This window comes from Protopterus annectens, chromosome 1.part1, assembly GCF_019279795.1.
Source record: "Protopterus annectens isolate FY-2018-M chromosome 1.part1, PAN1.0, whole genome shotgun sequence".
In the NCBI taxonomy this organism is placed as follows: Eukaryota; Metazoa; Chordata; order Ceratodontiformes; family Protopteridae; genus Protopterus; species Protopterus annectens.
The window spans coordinates 1,616,181,825-1,616,200,087 of NC_056726.1; positions in this window are offsets into that span (position 1 = coordinate 1,616,181,825).

Here is an 18,263-nt window from a genome sequence, read left to right on the forward strand (position 1 = left end):
GTGCACCATTCATTAGGGACAAAGCCTGAGGTGAGGCTGTGATTGAACAAGGCACACTGGTGAAGTGTCAGTTCACTCTCTGTAGTTCATGTAGAACACAGGCAGGGATATTGTCAAGTCCCATAGAAGCTGTATTTTTGGCCTTGGACAGTGCTGTTTTAACCTGTGCATCAGTAATACTGGATGCCTGGCAATCTACTGGTATTGTGATTGGTCCTTTGGGGGAGACAGGGGTAAAGTTGGCACTGAATCTGGCAGGCAGTATACTGGCAATATCTCTTGGCTCGGTATAGGAGGTACCATTGTGCAGTAGCTCAATGCAAATCTGGGTATTGCTGTGGAGGTTCTTTACATAACTATAGAAGGCCTTGTGGTTGTCTTTACTATCTGCTGGAATTCTGTTTTCGTAGCTAGCTTTAGAGGATTTGATGGGGGATCTCAACTTTTTGTTGAGGCTGATAAGGGAGATTTTCCAGTCTTGGGACTTCACTGTATTCTGCATTAGTTTCCTCCTCCTGTTGTAGAGTTTGTTTATGGCAGGGAACCACCAGATTGGCTTCCTTTTTTTGGAGGATAGCATCTTGGTTCTACTGGGTATGGCAAGATCCATGCATTTGTGTACGTGTTCGTACAGTGCATTGGTGTATGATTTGGCAGTCATGCAACTATTCTCCATTTGCATGGGTGCTGTGAAGTTAGCCACCTCTGTTCTTAGGAGCCCAAAGTTAGCTTTGGAGAAGATTTTTATGGTGGTTACCTTTGTGGAGTGGTGGAGGGATGTAGATTACCAAGGTGATTAGTTTATGGTCACCTCTAACCAGAGAGGAGTTGAGTATTGTTGTAGAGGAATGGTCACCCATTTTAGTAATGACCAGGTCAAGGATGTTGCTACCGTTAGTGGGGGTAAGAACGAGCTGATCCAGGGCATTGGAATTAATGAATTCCAGGAAATGTTGGGAAAGTGTATTAGTACATGAGTAGTTTTCCCAGTAAATGGAGGGGTAGTTGAAGTCACCCAGTATGAGTGTGTTAGGTTGGACCGTAATATTCTCCAGGATGCTTAGGAATGTGGAGTGAGTGTCTTGGGACATGGTTGAGGACCTATAACAGGCTACGACCTGAATCGCTGTTTTACACAGTGTTAGCTGCACCTGAAGTATCTCTGATCCATTATGTTGGGCTACCAGTCTGGAGGTGTGTGCATCCTTTATGAATATGGAAACAACACCACCTTTGGAGCTTTTGTCCAAGTTCTGGGGCCGAAAGGTGTGGAATGTGTTATAGCCTGGTAGTGCAGGTGTGCTTTCTGCTGCCTTGAACCAGGTCTCTGTTACAGCAGAAATGTCGATGTTCTCCATTTTAAGGAGTGCTTTTAGTGAGTGCATTTTGAGATTTAGACATCTATCATTGAGCAGCATTACCCTCAGATTGCATTTGTTTGTAGCTGTTACAGTGGTAATTTGGTCTTGGATCACCACCTAAAAAAGGCACTGTAGGGGTTGTAAGTGCCTTGGCCAGTATCTGGAAGCCCAGGGGTGACAGATGCAGACCATCTCTGGAAAAGCATCGAGGTCTGTCAATCAAGTCATCCCAGGCAGACAGATACTGGATCCCCTTAGAATGACACCAGAAACTTAGCCAATTGTTGAAATCAATCATTTTCTGCTTGCACTGTGGTGTCATTCTGGGTGATGGTAGGATGCTACTCAGGGCTAGGGTCATACCCACCTGGACAACATAATCTGAGAGCTCCTCCATGTCTCTTTTCATGTAGTCCAGGGAGGTACGTTTCAGGTCATTCACACCCACATGTACAATGACAGAGTCATATTTGTACCTGTTGTTGAGGGACATGAGTGCATGTGTTATATGGTGGATCCTGGCACCTGACAGGCAGCTGACTGTCACTTTCTCTTTATTCAGCCTAGTGAGTGGGACATCAGTGTGCCTCACTATCAAGTCACCTATGACTAGTGTTTTGGACATGCTGTTTTGCCTTAGGGGCTTTGGTTGAGTGGCACACTATTTAGGAGAGTTATGTGTCTCGTGATTAGTATTGTGTTGTGATGGTCGAGTGCATTTCTGCCTTGGATGTCTCTGCTGTTTGGGTAGATTTTTATTGAGACCCTCTGTGAAGGTGGGTGTGTGGTTTGTGTTTTTATGTGAAGGCAGTGCTGGTGTCTGTTCTGGAGGGCTATGTGTTCCATGTGATGTGGTGCAAGTGCTGACCTTCTCCTCTTGATCAGCTATTCCGGTCTTGGCTGGAGAGTGCGTGGTTTCCAATTTGGATATATAAGTGCGTCTCTCGCAAGTCTGAGTGTTGGATGGTAAGAGGAGAGGGTTGACAGTATACATGAGGCAGTTGCTAAATTGCCTCTGGATGCCCAAGTTCACCAGTTTAACAGAAGAAAGCTCAGGGAACTAACCATTTGACATGCCTGGAGGGGTGGGCATTAATAATAAGTACTGGAACTGTTTCCTTGTAGAACGTTTAGTGCTGGTAACACTTTTGTGTGGTACAATAACTGCTACAAGAAGTCTGGTATTGTAAAGTGCTAGACTAATAAGCTAGTAAATGTGCAGGAGAGGAGAGAACTAGAAGATCTAAGGGAAAATTTGAAGAGCAGACTTTGGCACCTCTCAGAAGCTTACAAACAGTCCTGGATACAGCAAATCTGTATCTGGACTAGACTAGTTACAGGAAAGACAGGAAACAGGTGCAACGTGAGCTTTTAAACCAGAAAGTTAAAAGATATGGAAAAACTGCCCAAACAGCCAATAAACTACAAATTCTGTGCCAGAAACCACTCCTCTTGTGGTAGATAGGCTATCTTGTACTTACCATTCCCACTGATAAGCTAGAAGGCTTCCCTCAAAACTGAAAGGCTTTGGGGGGCTTACTAGCTTACATACAGTCCTGGATACAGCAAATCTGTATCTGGAATAGACTAGTTACAGGAAAGGCAGGAAAAGTGCAAATGCATGTCCATCATTGGGGGGAATATGACACTTCAGGGCCAGGAGTGCAATGCAAGTTGATATTGCTTTGATAGATTATTGGGTTAGGGTGTACTTGTGAGTGGTGATGACTGATATCCACTGTCCATGTGCATTTTGACAACTGTATGAGGTCATAGGCTCATAGGTTCATAGGTAGGTACTAGGCTATTGGTCCTAGGGCCTATATAAGCCTAGCCAAAAAGGTACCCTGGCTTTTGGCATCCAAGAGAATTATTTTCCTGCTACCTTGTTGAGCAGAGGCACAGAAGTGATCCCCCAGAGTGAATTTCCTATCCCCTATCCAATTATTAAATTTTTCTTGAAGAGTGCTAATGAGGAGCTTTGTTTGATATAGATAGCTAGTTTGTTCCAGAGTATGGTAAGTCTCTGGGACAGGAATCTATCCCTCCAGCATATTCTGTTTATTGTGGTGACAAGAGTTAGGTCCCTAGAGTGTGTAGCTCAGAGGGATTGGGATTTCTTTAAGTGGAGCATGTCCAATAGATCTGGGTTTGACATAGCTTTGTATGTTAGGCAGAGATCATCTCTGAGTAGGCGATATGCGATGGAGTAAAGCTGGAGTGTTTTGAGATGGTCTGCATAGGGCATCTGTTTGAGGCTGGTACTCCTCTTTGTGAGGTATTTCTGTGACTTTTCTAGTTGTTGTAGATGTCTTGTGGGGTACATACCAAAAGGAGCATTGTACTCTATAATGGGTCTAATGAGTGACGAGTAGAGGGGAACAATGACCTTTTTTTTCCTGGATGAGAAACCTTTTGTGATGAGGTGTGCCACGTAGAAGGATTTTCTGACTACTGTGATGATGTGATTATCAAAGAAGAGACTACTGTCCACCTGTGTCCCAAGATCTCTTATCACACTTTCAGTGTTAAGTAGACTACCACCTATGTGGTAGTTCATGGGTGCAGAGTTTTTATAAAAAGGGATGACAATGCACTTTTTGGCATTGAGCTTGAGGCCATGGCTTTGACACCAGACATCTGTCTCAGTGAGGCCCTTTTGTAGGATGTCCACATCGTTAGGAGTTTGATTATGGCTCCTAGTTTGCAGTCATCTGTGAACTTCATTAGCCAAAGACATTTTGTGTTAGCCTGTACTTCTGAGAAGTAGATACCAAACAGGAGAGTACCCAGGACTGAATCCTGTGGTACTCCACTTGTCCCTGGTCTGAAGTCAGATTTGGAGTCTGCTACTTTTACAGTGTGGGTTCTGTCAGTGAGCCAGTTGGCAACCCATCTTGTGACATAGGAATTTATACCTAGTTTACTGAGTTAATCTATAATTCCAGAGTGAGAGAATGTGTCAAAAGCCTTGACAAGATCTATATAGGCTGTGTGAACCACCTTACCCTCATCTACGGCTTTGGTGACCACTTCAAAGAGGTCTATCAGGTTTAGGAGACATGATCTGCCTTTTACAAACCTGAACTGGGTGGGGTCCAGAGTTTGGAAATTACCATTGTCATTGTTTATAAGTTCCATGATGATACATTCTGTAGCTTTGCAGACCAGGCTCGTCATGCTAATGGGGCGGTAGTTCCCGGGGTCCGTGTGGAGTGGGATAACTGTTGCTGTGCACCATTCAATGAGCAAAAAGCTTGAGGTGAGGCTATGATTAAACATGGTATTTAGGTGGGGTGTCAGTTCATTCTGTAGTTCATGTAGAACGCAGCCTGGGATTTTTTCAGGTCCCATGGATGCTGTGTTCTTGGCTTTGGAGAGTGTATTTTTTTAGCTGAGAAGCCATGATTACAGGAACTTTGCATTCTTCTGGTATAGAGATGGTCCCTTTAGGGTGTGAGGGGGGTAAAGTTAGCACTGAACCTATCTACCAGGATAGTTATCAGTTGCTTCTGTATATTTAGTGCCATTGTGCTGTAACTCAGAATAGATCTGAGTGTTGCCATTGAGATTCTGAACATAGCTATAGAATGCTTTGTGGTTGTCTTTAGAATCAGTGGTGATTTTGTCTTCATAACTAGCTTTGGAGGATTTTATGAGGGATCTCAGCTTTTTACTGAGGCTAACCAGAAAGTTCCTCCAATCATGGGATTTTACTCATTTTTGCAACAGTTTATCTCTTCTGTTGTAGAGTTTGTCTATGGCAGGGGACCACGAGATTGGCTTACTTTTTTTGGAGGGTAGCATCTTGGTTCTGTTAGGGATTGCACAATCCATGCACTCGTGTAAGTGCTTATAAAGAGCATTGTGTAGGATTCAGCAATCGTACCTCTATTGTCCAATGCATGGGTGTCGTGAAGTTTGCCACTTCTGTCTTAAGAAGTATAAAGTTGGCTTTGGAGAATTTTTTACGGTGATTTCCCTAATGGGGGTTGGGGCAGGATGTGGATGTCTAGGATGATTAGCTTGTGATAAGATCTGCCCAACAATGAATTTCCCTCTGGTGTGGAACCAGTTTCCCATGGCAGTAATGACCAGGTCTAGGATATTGCTGCCCCTGGTGGGGGTGTGGATAAGTTGATCCAAGGCATTTGAATTTATGAATTCCAGAAAACGTTTAGCAAAAGAGTTGGGACATGAGTAGTTTTCCCAGTTTATGGTGGGGTAGTTGAAATCAGCCATTATTAGGGTGTTAGGTTGTACCCTAATATTTTCCAGTGTATCAAGAAATGAGGAGTTGGAATCCAGGGGCATAGTGGGGGATCTGTAGCAAGCTACAATTTGGATTGCGGTCTTGCACATGTTCTCCTGTTTATGTCTTCTAGTGCAATGAAAAGGTCCAGACTGCCTGTGTTCACTGCAGCAGGAACAACATACATCACTGAAGCTGTCATCCGACAGCATGCAGCACTATTTGCAGAAGGCCACGAAATCTGTGGCAGAGGACCGCCCCATGGAATGTTCTTGTCCACAGGGTAAATGATGTCAGCCTGAAAGGCAGAACATATGAGCAGGTTTGGTATCAAGCTACTGACCTCATAAGCCATGCCCGGCAAAGGGCTGCTGCTATTGCGATGGACCACCTAGCCACAGGTGGGGGCCCAGACATCCAGCCCCCACTGACACCCACCAAGGAGCTTCTCACCAACCTTGGAGCACCCACCCAAAGCATTCCACAGGAAGCTGAAGAAAACATTGTGGAGGTGAGTTGCACCCACACATTGGACAAGGAGCATGTAAGTAAGGCTCCAGTGCACATTACTAGAAAAGTGTCGCATATCTAGTTGTATCTGTATAATATCTACATGCATATATCAAATAAGATAGTAGGTGTTGATGGGGTATAGTACTTCACAGAAGTGCACATCTATGGTGATGGGCAGCATATTTTGTAGTATTGGTGTTTGTACTGTTAATGTGCAGGAATGCTGCTTCCATCCTGTACCTAGGCCACATGAGATTCTGCTGACAGTACCTCTCTCCCACAACTATTTAGGTCCTTTGAGTCAACACATGGGACAACAGCCTGTAGCTGGTGAGTATGGAATTGTTTCATTGTGGTTTGCCAATAACCCATGCAAGTGAAGGCCATGCTATTTGTCATGCACACAAATATCACACCTAGCCATAACGCATGATGTGCATGTTCACGTTTACTGTTATGCAGTTCACGCACATACCACACACCACAGAGTTTATTATTTGTGGAGTGTCCCAAGGTACCTATATAGTGAATAATATCTACAGCACTTGTAAGGTATGGCAGTGGTAGTTGTACTGGGTGAGACAGGCCACCAACTACTTTCACCCACATGTTTACACACTCTCAAACTCTCTCAAACACACTAATGCACACACACACACACACACACACACACACACACACACACACACACACACACACACACACACACACACACACATTTGACAGTGCTGAGATGCATGGTTTCAAAGAGGCATAGGTGTGTACGTGGCAAATGGCCATGAAGGCTTTACAAGGCTAGCCCATGGGAATACACTGGCATCATGCCACCTACTGATACTCCCCAGTGTGTGTACTGAGTATAGTCACTGCAGTGATCCCCAGGGTGGGTATTCTATTCCCCATCCACTCCTCCTGATATCTCTTGAAGAGGGCCAGTGCTGTGCTCAGCTTGACATGTGTGTGGCGTCTATTCCATGGCGTGGCCAGTCTCTGGGTTGTGCACCTGTCCCTCCAGCCTCCAAATCTGAACAATGCCATAAATAAAAGTGGGATAAAGGTCCAAAAATAGGGACAATGTTTAAATATTGCTCTTACAAACTTAGAAAGTTGATAAAATAACAGATTTTACATTAGCATGGATTTTCTGAATGGTATGAAGTCTGAAACTCAAATGTCTGTCATCATTTTTTAACTTCAGTCTTTAATGATTTGCATCTAATTTGCCTGAAAACCACAATTTTTGGAGACATGGTCCAAATAGATGAGGCAAAAATCTGGAGATTTTGCGAATATTTGTACAGTTAAGAGGTATGTCTCCAGCATGTCTTATTGATTGTGAGGATGGGGTTGGAATATCTGGGGCATGTTGTATGGACTGACTGGCATCCTCGGATGCAACATTCCTGACAGGGTTGGGTCAGACATGACTGTGTATGCCAGGTGGAGAACGCACATATGTAGGCAATATGAGACAGAGATTCAGTGCAGTTGTTGGAGTCTGTCCATATGGGGCAAGTGTGTAGTACCTAAGATCCTCTCTGTGAGATACATTTGCAGCCTCTCCTGTTGTTGCTGGTGTCCAGTGGGGTACATTGCAAATTAGCCATAGTACACATTGACTGGCTTACTGAGGGGTGTGCACAGGGAAACACTATCCTTTTACTTCCTAGATTCCATATCCTGAGTCAGGAGTAGTGACACATAGAAGGACACTTGGAAGACAGTGGGAATGTGATGGTCACCATATAGCTCACTGTCAACCTCTGTTCCAAATTCTGTTATACCAGCATCAGAGTTCAGTGGACTACCATCAATGTATTACTTTATGGGAACCATGTCGTATCCAAGGGGGATGGTGGCACATCATCTGGCTTTGAGTTTATGCCCAGGGTTATAACAACAGTCGTAGGTCTCAGAGAGGCCTTTGTGTAGGATGTCACCCTTGCATGGGGGGATAATAATAGCATCCACCTTGTATTCATCTGAAGATATTGTTAGCCAGGGCCCATTTGTACTGGGCTAGTCCTCAGAAGTGTGGATCTGAATCATGAGGGAACCCAGGTCTGCAACCTGTTGGAATCTACTTGTGACTGTTCAGGAGTCTGAGATGGGGTCCACTGCTTTCACACTCTGGGTTCTATCTCTGAACCAGTTTGCAGGCCACCTACTGATAGAGGTGTGGCTGCCTACCTGATTGTGTTTGTGTATGATTCCTGAGTAGGGAGTGATATCCAAGGATTAGATGAGCAGCCTATCTTGTTATCTATCCCATCCTGCCACATAGTTATTGCACATGGCACAATGCTTATAGGGCTGCAGAGTGTCTACAGGTCCCTCTACAGTGGATGGCAACTGTGGGCCTTGTAATGTGGACACTGGGACATGTATTGGGTGGGCAGCAGCAAAAAGTTACAAACTACCCCCCCCAATGGCATGGTTCTCACACAAGCACAACAACCCACCCACATAGATGATACTTTTCACAAACACACACACACACACACACACACACACACACACACACACACACACACACACACACACACACACACACACACACACACACACACACACACACACACACACACTTGACCAGACTGAGATTAGAATCCCTACCTATTCATTTCTACTACAGTGTTACACATTTAGTGCAAATGCCATGGAGCTTATAGGGTGACAGTTGTGCAAAGGTACTTCTAAGGTGAGGAACATCACCAGCCCTTGTAAAGTATGCCAATGGGTGATGTACTGGGTGAGAGAGGCCACAAAATGCTTTAAACTACAAATATACACACTTATATTTGCCAGAACTGGGATTAGAACTCTTACCTAAACAGTTATTTATATTATAGTTTTGTGCAGTTATCGCACATGCCACAGAGCTTATGGGACTAAAGTCTGACAGAAGTCACTTCTAAGCAGACTGATATCAGTAAACTCACAGTTTTACATTTGCCAGGACTGAGATTAGAACTCCTACCTAACACACACATTTGTAAATTTGCGAGGACTGAGATTCAAACTCATATCTAACTAGTTATTTCTCCTATAGTGCGAAGCAGTTATCGCATGTGCTACAGACCGTATAGGGCTGAAGTCTGACGGAAGGTACTTCTAAGGTGATTGATATCTACAGGCCTGCTAAAGCAGGGAAAAGGGGAAGTGTACTGGATTTGAATGGACCCAAAAGCTTTCAGTTGTAATCACACACACACACAGGTTTATATTTGCCAGGACTGAGATTAGAACTCCTACTTAACTAGCAGTTTCTATTATAGTGTTATGCAGTTATTGCATGCACCACAGAACTCATGGGGCTGAGGTGTGACAGAAGGCACTTTTAAGGTGACTGATATCTGCAGGACTGCTAAAGTAGGGAAAGGAGAAGTGTACTGGGTTTGAATGTACCCAAAAGCTTTTAGTAGTATGCACACATACACACACACACACACACACACACACACACACACACACACACACACACACACACACACACACACACACTTTTACATTTGCCAGGACTGAGATTAGAATTCCTACCTAACTAGTAATTTGTACTGTATTGTTATGCAGTTATCACACGTGCCACACAGCTTATGGGGCTGAGGCCTGACAAAAGTGACTTTTATGGTGGCATACATCTTCAGGACTGCTAAGTTGGGGCAATGGGAACTGCACTGGGTGGGGAAGGCCTGTTCATTCCTAGATCCTACTGACATTTCTCTAAGTGCATGAGCATGCCCAGTGTGTCCTTCTATAGTATATGTGGGACTCCATTCCAGGGATTGTTGTACTCCAGTTTGGTTTGTTTTGTGCTGCAGCCATACTGCTCAACCTGTTGGTGAAGGATATCTGGAGATAGCCTATCAAAATGAGGGGACAATGGGCCATACAGGGATTGTGACAATTTCTTTCAGTAATGCATGTGTTGCTAGGGTTTCAGGGATTGTTTTAGTGGACATATGACATATATGCCATTTGGCACTGTCATGTATTGTTTCAGTATCTCGTGGTATACCTTAGTTGGAATCTCTGTGAATTTATGTTATGGTCTGGTCTGATTTCTAGTCCACAATTGGGTAATATAAGTCAGACAGGATCAGGGTGACAGGCAGACTCCAGATAGATTTGTAGGGGGAATGATATGTGGGTAGTGTGTGTGTCCTGTGTCAGATATGTTTGCCTATATATACCAGTATTTTGTATTGGGTTCTCCTCAATGGTTTTCTGCACGTGGAGGGTCTTGTGTGTGTCAGACTGTTTGACCAGCCTGGAGGTGTGTGTTTGTCACACATATGTGTAAGGCCCACCTCATTTTGCTTGGATGGCCAGATGTTGGGGTCAGGATGTTGCACAGGATATGTGATCAGGAAAGAGTGTGTTACTCCCCATGGCTGTGGCCCAGGGTTCTGTGGGTGCAGACACATCACTATCTTCCAGGGTTAGGACTGCCTGCAGTGAGTCCATTTCCATGTTTAAACTCCTAACCCTGTCTATCGACTGTACAGCGTATCAGAGAATGTCCACATCCATGACTCATATATCTTGTTGGCTACTCAAGCAAGTGTGATTTTCAAGCAAAAGTGTTTTGCAAGTCACTCAGGGTTGAAATCAGATATTACTGACAGTTAACATTGCAGTTTCAGACTTCATACCCATCACCCATGCTAATACAAATCATTCCATCAACTTTGTAAAATTGTTAGAACAGTATTTCACAGGTGTCCTTCTCTTTGGACCTTCATCGCTCCATTATTTCTGGCTTTGTCCAGATTTCAGGCTTTCTGAGGCTGGCAGGTTTGCTCCTAGCAGTTATCAGCATGGCCTTTCTTTGCATTTTGTGAACTGTATTATGTTGGTGTTATGGACCCCATGACATTCCCTAACAGAGAACTGTGAGTGAGGCATAGGCATTTGCCAAATGCCTGTAGGCCACGTGTGACAGATGCAGGCCATCTGTAGCACGGCATTGCATTCAGATGATCATATGTTCCCAGACTGCCAGCAATAGACTCCCCTGGGATGGCACAAGTAAGTTGACAGTGGGTGTTATTGACAATTGCTTTCTGTTATGATTGTGCCATCACTCTGGGAGACAGCTGGATGCTGCTTAATGCTAGGAACATGTTACTGTATTTCTATGGGACTATGGAGGGGTGACACATCTGTACATGATACATATCTGCATAGACTGTGCTATTTACTTAACATTTTGGCCCCATTTAGCATATTGGTGTGCCCTATCTTTCAGACTATAGGCATACCAGTATAGACCACAGGGTAGATTGTTCTGACATAAACATTTGTAGTTTCAGACTTCTTACCTTTCAAAGGTAAAATGCCACTGCCAGACCTGCTGTGATATCACTGTGTAAAAGTCTGTGGGTGGGGATTTCATGGATGTTGCCATGTGGGGGTCTTTGCCAGGTATTTCTGTATGGCTTTCTACAGCTAACCTGCTGGGTGAGGCAAGTGGCGGGTATGGTACCCCCACTTTGACATCCATGCATGTGACCTATGACCCCCCCCAGTTATTTGACTCACCACATATACTGCAGTGGTAGTAATCAACTAGGATGGTACTGCATGATGTGAGTTGGGCAGTACTGGGGATACATTTCCTGCTGTCCCACAGAGCTGTCAGTTGTCTGCTGCTATCCCAGTTAGCCATCCCATTCTCTTGCATGCTTGATCAATGCCACAGATATGCTATCAGAAAATTCCACTCCATTTGATTATTTTGTTATAGAGGCTGGCTTATCTTGTGCCTGCAGCTGTTATGAGGATGGTACTTGAAGGCTGACTATGTCAGATGCATGCAATACATTGCCTATATATGGTAAAGTATAGGTGGTGTGATGTTTGGCATCCATTTTACTGTGTGTGTGAGTCAGAGAGAGAGAGAGATCAGTCCCTGGGACCCTACAGTGTCAGTGTATGTGCTATGTATTGCCTCTTTGCCAAGGCCAGGGCATACTGGGAATGCCTCCATCTGCCTACAGCGGCAGGCTCAGGATGTTCCTCCTCTGAGTCACTCTGTTCCTGTGGAGGCCCTGGCAATGGTGTGGGGCTGTATGGCCCTTCCCCATTTTGTTCCTGCTGCAGCTGTTTCCACAGGATCATATTGTGTAGCATGGCACATACTATGAACATGTATGCACATGTGGCTGGAGATTACTGCAAGGCTCCACCAGATATCTCAAGGCAGTGGAAATGTGACATTAGCATCCCAAATACATGCTCTATAATGATCCTGGTTTGTGTGTGTGTGCCTCATTATGGTGTTCTTTTGTGGGTGTGTGTACATTTCTGATGGATATCATCAGCCACAGCTCCAGACCGTAGCCAGCATCCCACATCAGCTGGCCATATGGGATGTCCCCACTGGCAAACACCAAGTACAGCTGTGATGAATGCCAGATATGTGAGTCATGATAGCTTCCAGGGCTGCCAGCACAGGTGTCACTGACTGTGTAGAGAGCAATGCTTTTTAGACTACTCAAACCCCTTACAAGTGGAATACCCTCCTTTGGCAAGGCTGCTGATATCACACAACTTGGAATATACCCCTTGGACAATGGTAGCCAAGTAATCTCCATAGCACGTCTCGTAACATTGTATGGCCATAGTGTGATTAAGGAGTTAGTTGGGAGTTCAAGCCCCTGACTTGCCAACTGTATGTGTGCATGGCTGACTGTGTAGAGAGCAATGCTTTTAGGTTACTTACACCCCGTACATTTCACATACCCAACTTTGGCAAGGCTGCTAATGTCACCCACCAAGAAATACTCCTCAGGGAGAGCTGTAGCCCAGTAATCTTCATAGTGCATGCTGTAACTGCGTACTGCTGTTGTGTGGTAAAGTAGTTAAGTGAGAGGTCAAACCCCAGACGTGGCAATTGTGTATGTGTGAGTCTGTGTGCATGACTGACTGTATAGAGAGCAATGCTTTTTAGGCTACTCACACCCCTTACAAGTCGAATACTCTTTTTTGGCAAGGCTGCTGATGTCACGCAACTTGCAATACACCTCTGGGACAATCATAGCCAAGTAATTTCCATAGCACATCCCATAATATCGTATGGCCATAGTGTGATTAAGGAGTTAGTTGGGTATTCTAGCCCCTGACTTGCCACCTGTGTGTGTATGCATGCAGGTCTGACTGTGTAGAGAGCAATGCTTTTAGGTTACCCACACTGCATGCATTTCACATACCCAACTTTGGCATGGTTGCTGATGTCAACCACCTAAAAATAATCCCCTGGGAGAGCTGTATCCCAGTAATCCCTGTAGTGCATGCTGTAACAGTGTACTGCTGTAGTGTGATAATGTAGCTAGGTAGGAGGGCAGACCCCAGACGTGGCAACTGTGCATGTGTGAGTCTATGTGTGCATGTCTGTCTGTCACGGACTATATAGAGAGCAATGCTTTTTAGGCTACCCACACCCCTTACAAGTTGAATACCCTCCTTTGGCAAGGCTGCTGATGTCACCCAACTTGAAATACACCTCTGGGACAATTGTAGCTGAGTAATCTCTGTAGCACGTCCTGTTACATCATATGTCCATAGTGTGATTAAGAAGTTAATTGGGAGTTCCAGCCCCCGACCTACCAACTGTTTGTATATGTGTGCATGTCTGACTGTGTAGAGAACAATGCTTTTAGGTTACTCACACCCCTAACATTTCACATGCCCAACTTTGGCAAGGCTGCTGATGTCACCCACCTAGAAATACTCCCCTGGAAGAGCTGTAGCTCTGTAACTGCGTACAGCTGTAGTGTGATAATGTAGCTAGGTAGGAAGTCAAACCTCAGACATGGCAACTGTGTGTGTGGGAGTCTATGTGTGCATATGTGCGTATGACTGACTGTGAAGAGAGCAATGCTTTTTAGGCTACTCACACCCCTTACAAGTCGAATACCTTCCTTTGGCAAAACTGCTGATGTCACGCAACTGGAAATACACCTCTGGGCCAATCGCAGCTGAGTAATCTCCATAGCATGTCCTGGAACATCGTATGGCCATAATGTGATTAAGGAGTTAGTTGGGAGTTCTAGCCCCCAACCTGCCAACTATGTGTGTATGCGTGCATGTCTGCCTGTGTAGAGAGCAATGCTTTTAGGTTACTCACACCGCATACATTTCACATACCCAACTTTGGCAAGGCTGCTGATGTCACCCATCTAGAAATACTCCCCTGGGAGAGCTGTAGCCTAGTAATCTCTGTCACGCATGCTGTAACTATGTACTGCTGTAGTGTGATAATGTAGTTAGGTAGGAGGTCAAACCCCAGCCACGGCAACTGTGTGTGCGTATGTGTGCATGTCTGTATGTCACTGACTGTGTAGAGAGCAATGCTTTTTAGGCTATTCACACCCCTTACTAATCGAATACCCTCCTTTGGCAAGGCTGCTGATGTCACACAACTTGAAATACACCTCTGGGATGGTCATAGCCGAGTAATCTCTGTAGCATGTCCCGTAACATCATATGGCCATACTGTAATTAAGAAGTTAGTTGGGAGTTCTAGCCCTCATCCTGCCAATTGTGTGTGTGCATGTGTGCATGTCTGACTGTGTAGAGAGCAATGCTTTTAGGTAACTCACACCCCGTAGATTTCACATACCCAAGTTTGGCAAGCTGCTGATGTCACTCACCTAGAAATATTCCCCTGGGAGAACTGCTGCCCAGTAATCTCCATAATGTATGCTGTAACTGTGTACTGCTGTAGTGTGAATTAGACACGTGGTTGGGTTCCATCCCCACACATGGCAGTTCTGGATGTATTGTGTGTGTCACTGTCTGTGTAGGGAGCAATGCATTTTAGGCTAGTCTCTCGCAGTCATTTCACAGCCCTACTTTGGCAATCCTGCTGATGTCACTCAGTGTGAAATACAGTTTTGGGCAAGGGCTACCCCAATAATATCCGTGGCACTTACTATAACTGCGTAGTGCTGTAGTGTCATACACTAGTTAGATAGGGGGTTCTACTCCCAAATGTGATGTGTGTTTGTAAACCATATCCTGTTTAGAGGTGGTTGTGACTGTGTGACACCTGTGGCCAATGTGGAGCAGGTTTTGCATTTTCTTATATGGTGAACATACTATATATCACAATGTCCACTGTACAGGGATAACACATGTGATATGGCTAAGAGGCAGAGCCATACCCAGGCATGTGACATCAATGCCAGGCAATCACAGTTAGGAACCCCAGTATTACCCAGAGCACACTCTCACCCCATGTGTCATACACACACATGCCTAGGTAACAGCCAATATGTGAGTAGTACACTGCACATTGGCCACAAATAGTAACTATGGAGTGACAGTGGTGGGCCACAGAAGGCATGACACCCAGTCCATCTGTCCAATATGCATATACACGCAGACAGTGCACCTCCCCCATGTTCTACAATGGACAACTGCACCACCTGTGGTGCCATCACATGTGACCCACAATGGACATACCATGCCTGCCCGCATGCCCATATGGACAGATGATACTGACACCAAGGAATGCTGATAGCATGCACACCATGTAGGTGCAGGGTAAAGCTGCTGGCCATTACTAGCTCCTGCCACAGGTGGGCAAGACTGGCACATCTGATGATAATCTGTGTTCACAACATGTGCCGGACACCCCAGGTACAGTTCCACATGTCACTGTACATGCATGCAGGAGGTATGCACATCCCAGAAGCAGTCCATGTCATGGGCGAAGGAACACAGACATGGCAAGTGATGCACAGCAATGCCCACACACAGTAGTCACACAGGTGACTGGATGGGGGATATAATACCTACCTGTGTGGGCAAATGCAGACACTACATCCCTGAGCCGCAATGCAGACCATCATCATGTGGCTTGATGCCAAGGGACACCTATCGCCTAGCCATGGACAGCCGTCTGGTGCAGTCGAACACCACACACCTGTGCAGACATGCACACATGCATGTCAGTAGTGGCACCCTGTGTGTTTGTATGTGTGTTGCGTGCTGCAGATGTTCACATGCACACTCCCTACAACCCCCATGGGCATACTGCAGCATGCTGTCTGATGTCAGACATCTTCCCATACCCTTCGCATGTACATTTCCCATATTACCTGTGTGGTGCATGGGATACCTGCACAGTGATGTGATGTGGCAATCCCACAACTAATGAGTTGTACACCTGGCCCTGCCACGTGTGTCAATGTATGTATGTCCTTGTGAGAGTGCGGCTGTGTTGACGCTAGCACCTGTTCATGCCGACAGGCATGTGTATGTCACCTACCATACAGCTACTGTATCCCTGTTGCAGATGTCACCCACCATCACATATATGTTCTGAGTGCTCCACAACAGATAACCCATGTGGCATATCCAATAATTGCAGCAAACTGTCCTAGCATTACATAGTCGTCAGGGGTTTGATACCTTGTTCTGCTAGATGTGTGACACAATCATGCCTCAGTTTTACCCTCCCACCCATCCCTGACACGTATTAGCCTCTGTCTGCATCTCCCACCCCCTCTCAGTTGGACGTGGAGACCTGCACCTACTTTGCTTAGGCAGCAGCATGTGTAATGTAAGTAATGCTCATGATCAGCTGAGAGCCTCTGCACAAATCGCATCCCTCCCATAGCTGATTGCATGTGAAACAGCTGTGGTAACATCCCCATTGCCAATTGTATGGAAACACACTCCAATACCCAGGAACATCATGGTGGTGTTTACCCTTGTCACCCACTGTGAGCAGGAACTAGATCTGTTGTGTGCCAAACAGCATCACAGATGGATTGTGGTGTACCTCTAACAACATACACTGTGGAAACAGTGCATCAAATGGGAGGTGGATGTGCCTGACCTGACTACAGCCTGTAAGTGTCGCTATACTGCATTTGGAGTAATGTTGCTTTCACAGTGTTTGTGTGGATATGGCTGATGTACATGTCTCAATACCTGCTATGTCAGTTCCACATTGATGGAGAATCACCATCTGCAGGGTCATCTACAGCCTAGGCAGTGTTGTGTCCATGGCTGCATGTGTCACCCACGGAGCATCTAGCTGTTGACTGCTGAAGGTAGTGTGAGGATTGCAGTCAATAGATGGAGAAAGCTGTGGCAGTCACAGATATCATATCCCTCAAAGGACATATGTTGCAACAACCCTGTAACAACAGTAAATGTATGTGGTCATCACAGCAATATGTCAATATTGGCCCTGTGTATGTGCTCCTAGCCACACCTCTGTCAACCTTTGTAAATATGTCGTGCATGAAGTAGTGCATATGTGCTGTACTCCATACTTTGTGGCATCATATCCGAGAACAAGCCACAGATATATCCGACTGCTACACGTTATGTACAGTAGGGGTTACATTACATTACATTACCTGCACATTCTGAAGATGTTCGTACAGTACTGAGGTCTGTGTACCTATGGTGAATGTCGACAGTGTGTGCAGTGTTGATATGTACCTTAGCCTGTGTACAGACTGTGGTAGATGACATTGTTCTAGTTCCCCTACATTCAGATGTTACATGCTGCCCCACTGTATGGTACCGTAGTGGCGTACATGTTTGTAGGACCATAAACACACATGTCCCATACCACAGACACTCACCAGACCAAACTGTGTAGCAGGCCAGTATATGTAGGGCAGTCTATGAGTGGCACATATGAGGAAGGTGTCGAACACATAGTCCATATACTGTCATACTATGCTAGCTAACCATATGCGGCTCTGGCTGTGTTCACAATGGTTGTGGATATGCACTGTCACACAGGTGTATCCTACCCTGTGCTGTGACATGCCTGTGGAGCCTGCTGTATATGCAGGTACATGTGCATTTCCCCTTGGGAGGTGTAGGCCAGTGTTGAGCCAGTCTGCCTGCAATCTGCACAGTGCATTGTGACATGCCTAGCAGCTGAGTGTACCTACCCAGTGGAATGTGATATGCAGATACTAGCCAGATGTCCCACTGCCTTTTTTTTCAGTTGCTTTCCTCTTTCTCTCTCTCTGTCTGTCTCTCTCTCTCTCTCTCTCTCTTTCCCTCTCCAGTAGAGTGAATGAGTTGGTTTGAATGGATTTCAGTGTGACTTTTGTAGGTGATGCACATGATCAGGTGATGGGCTGTGCACCAATCAC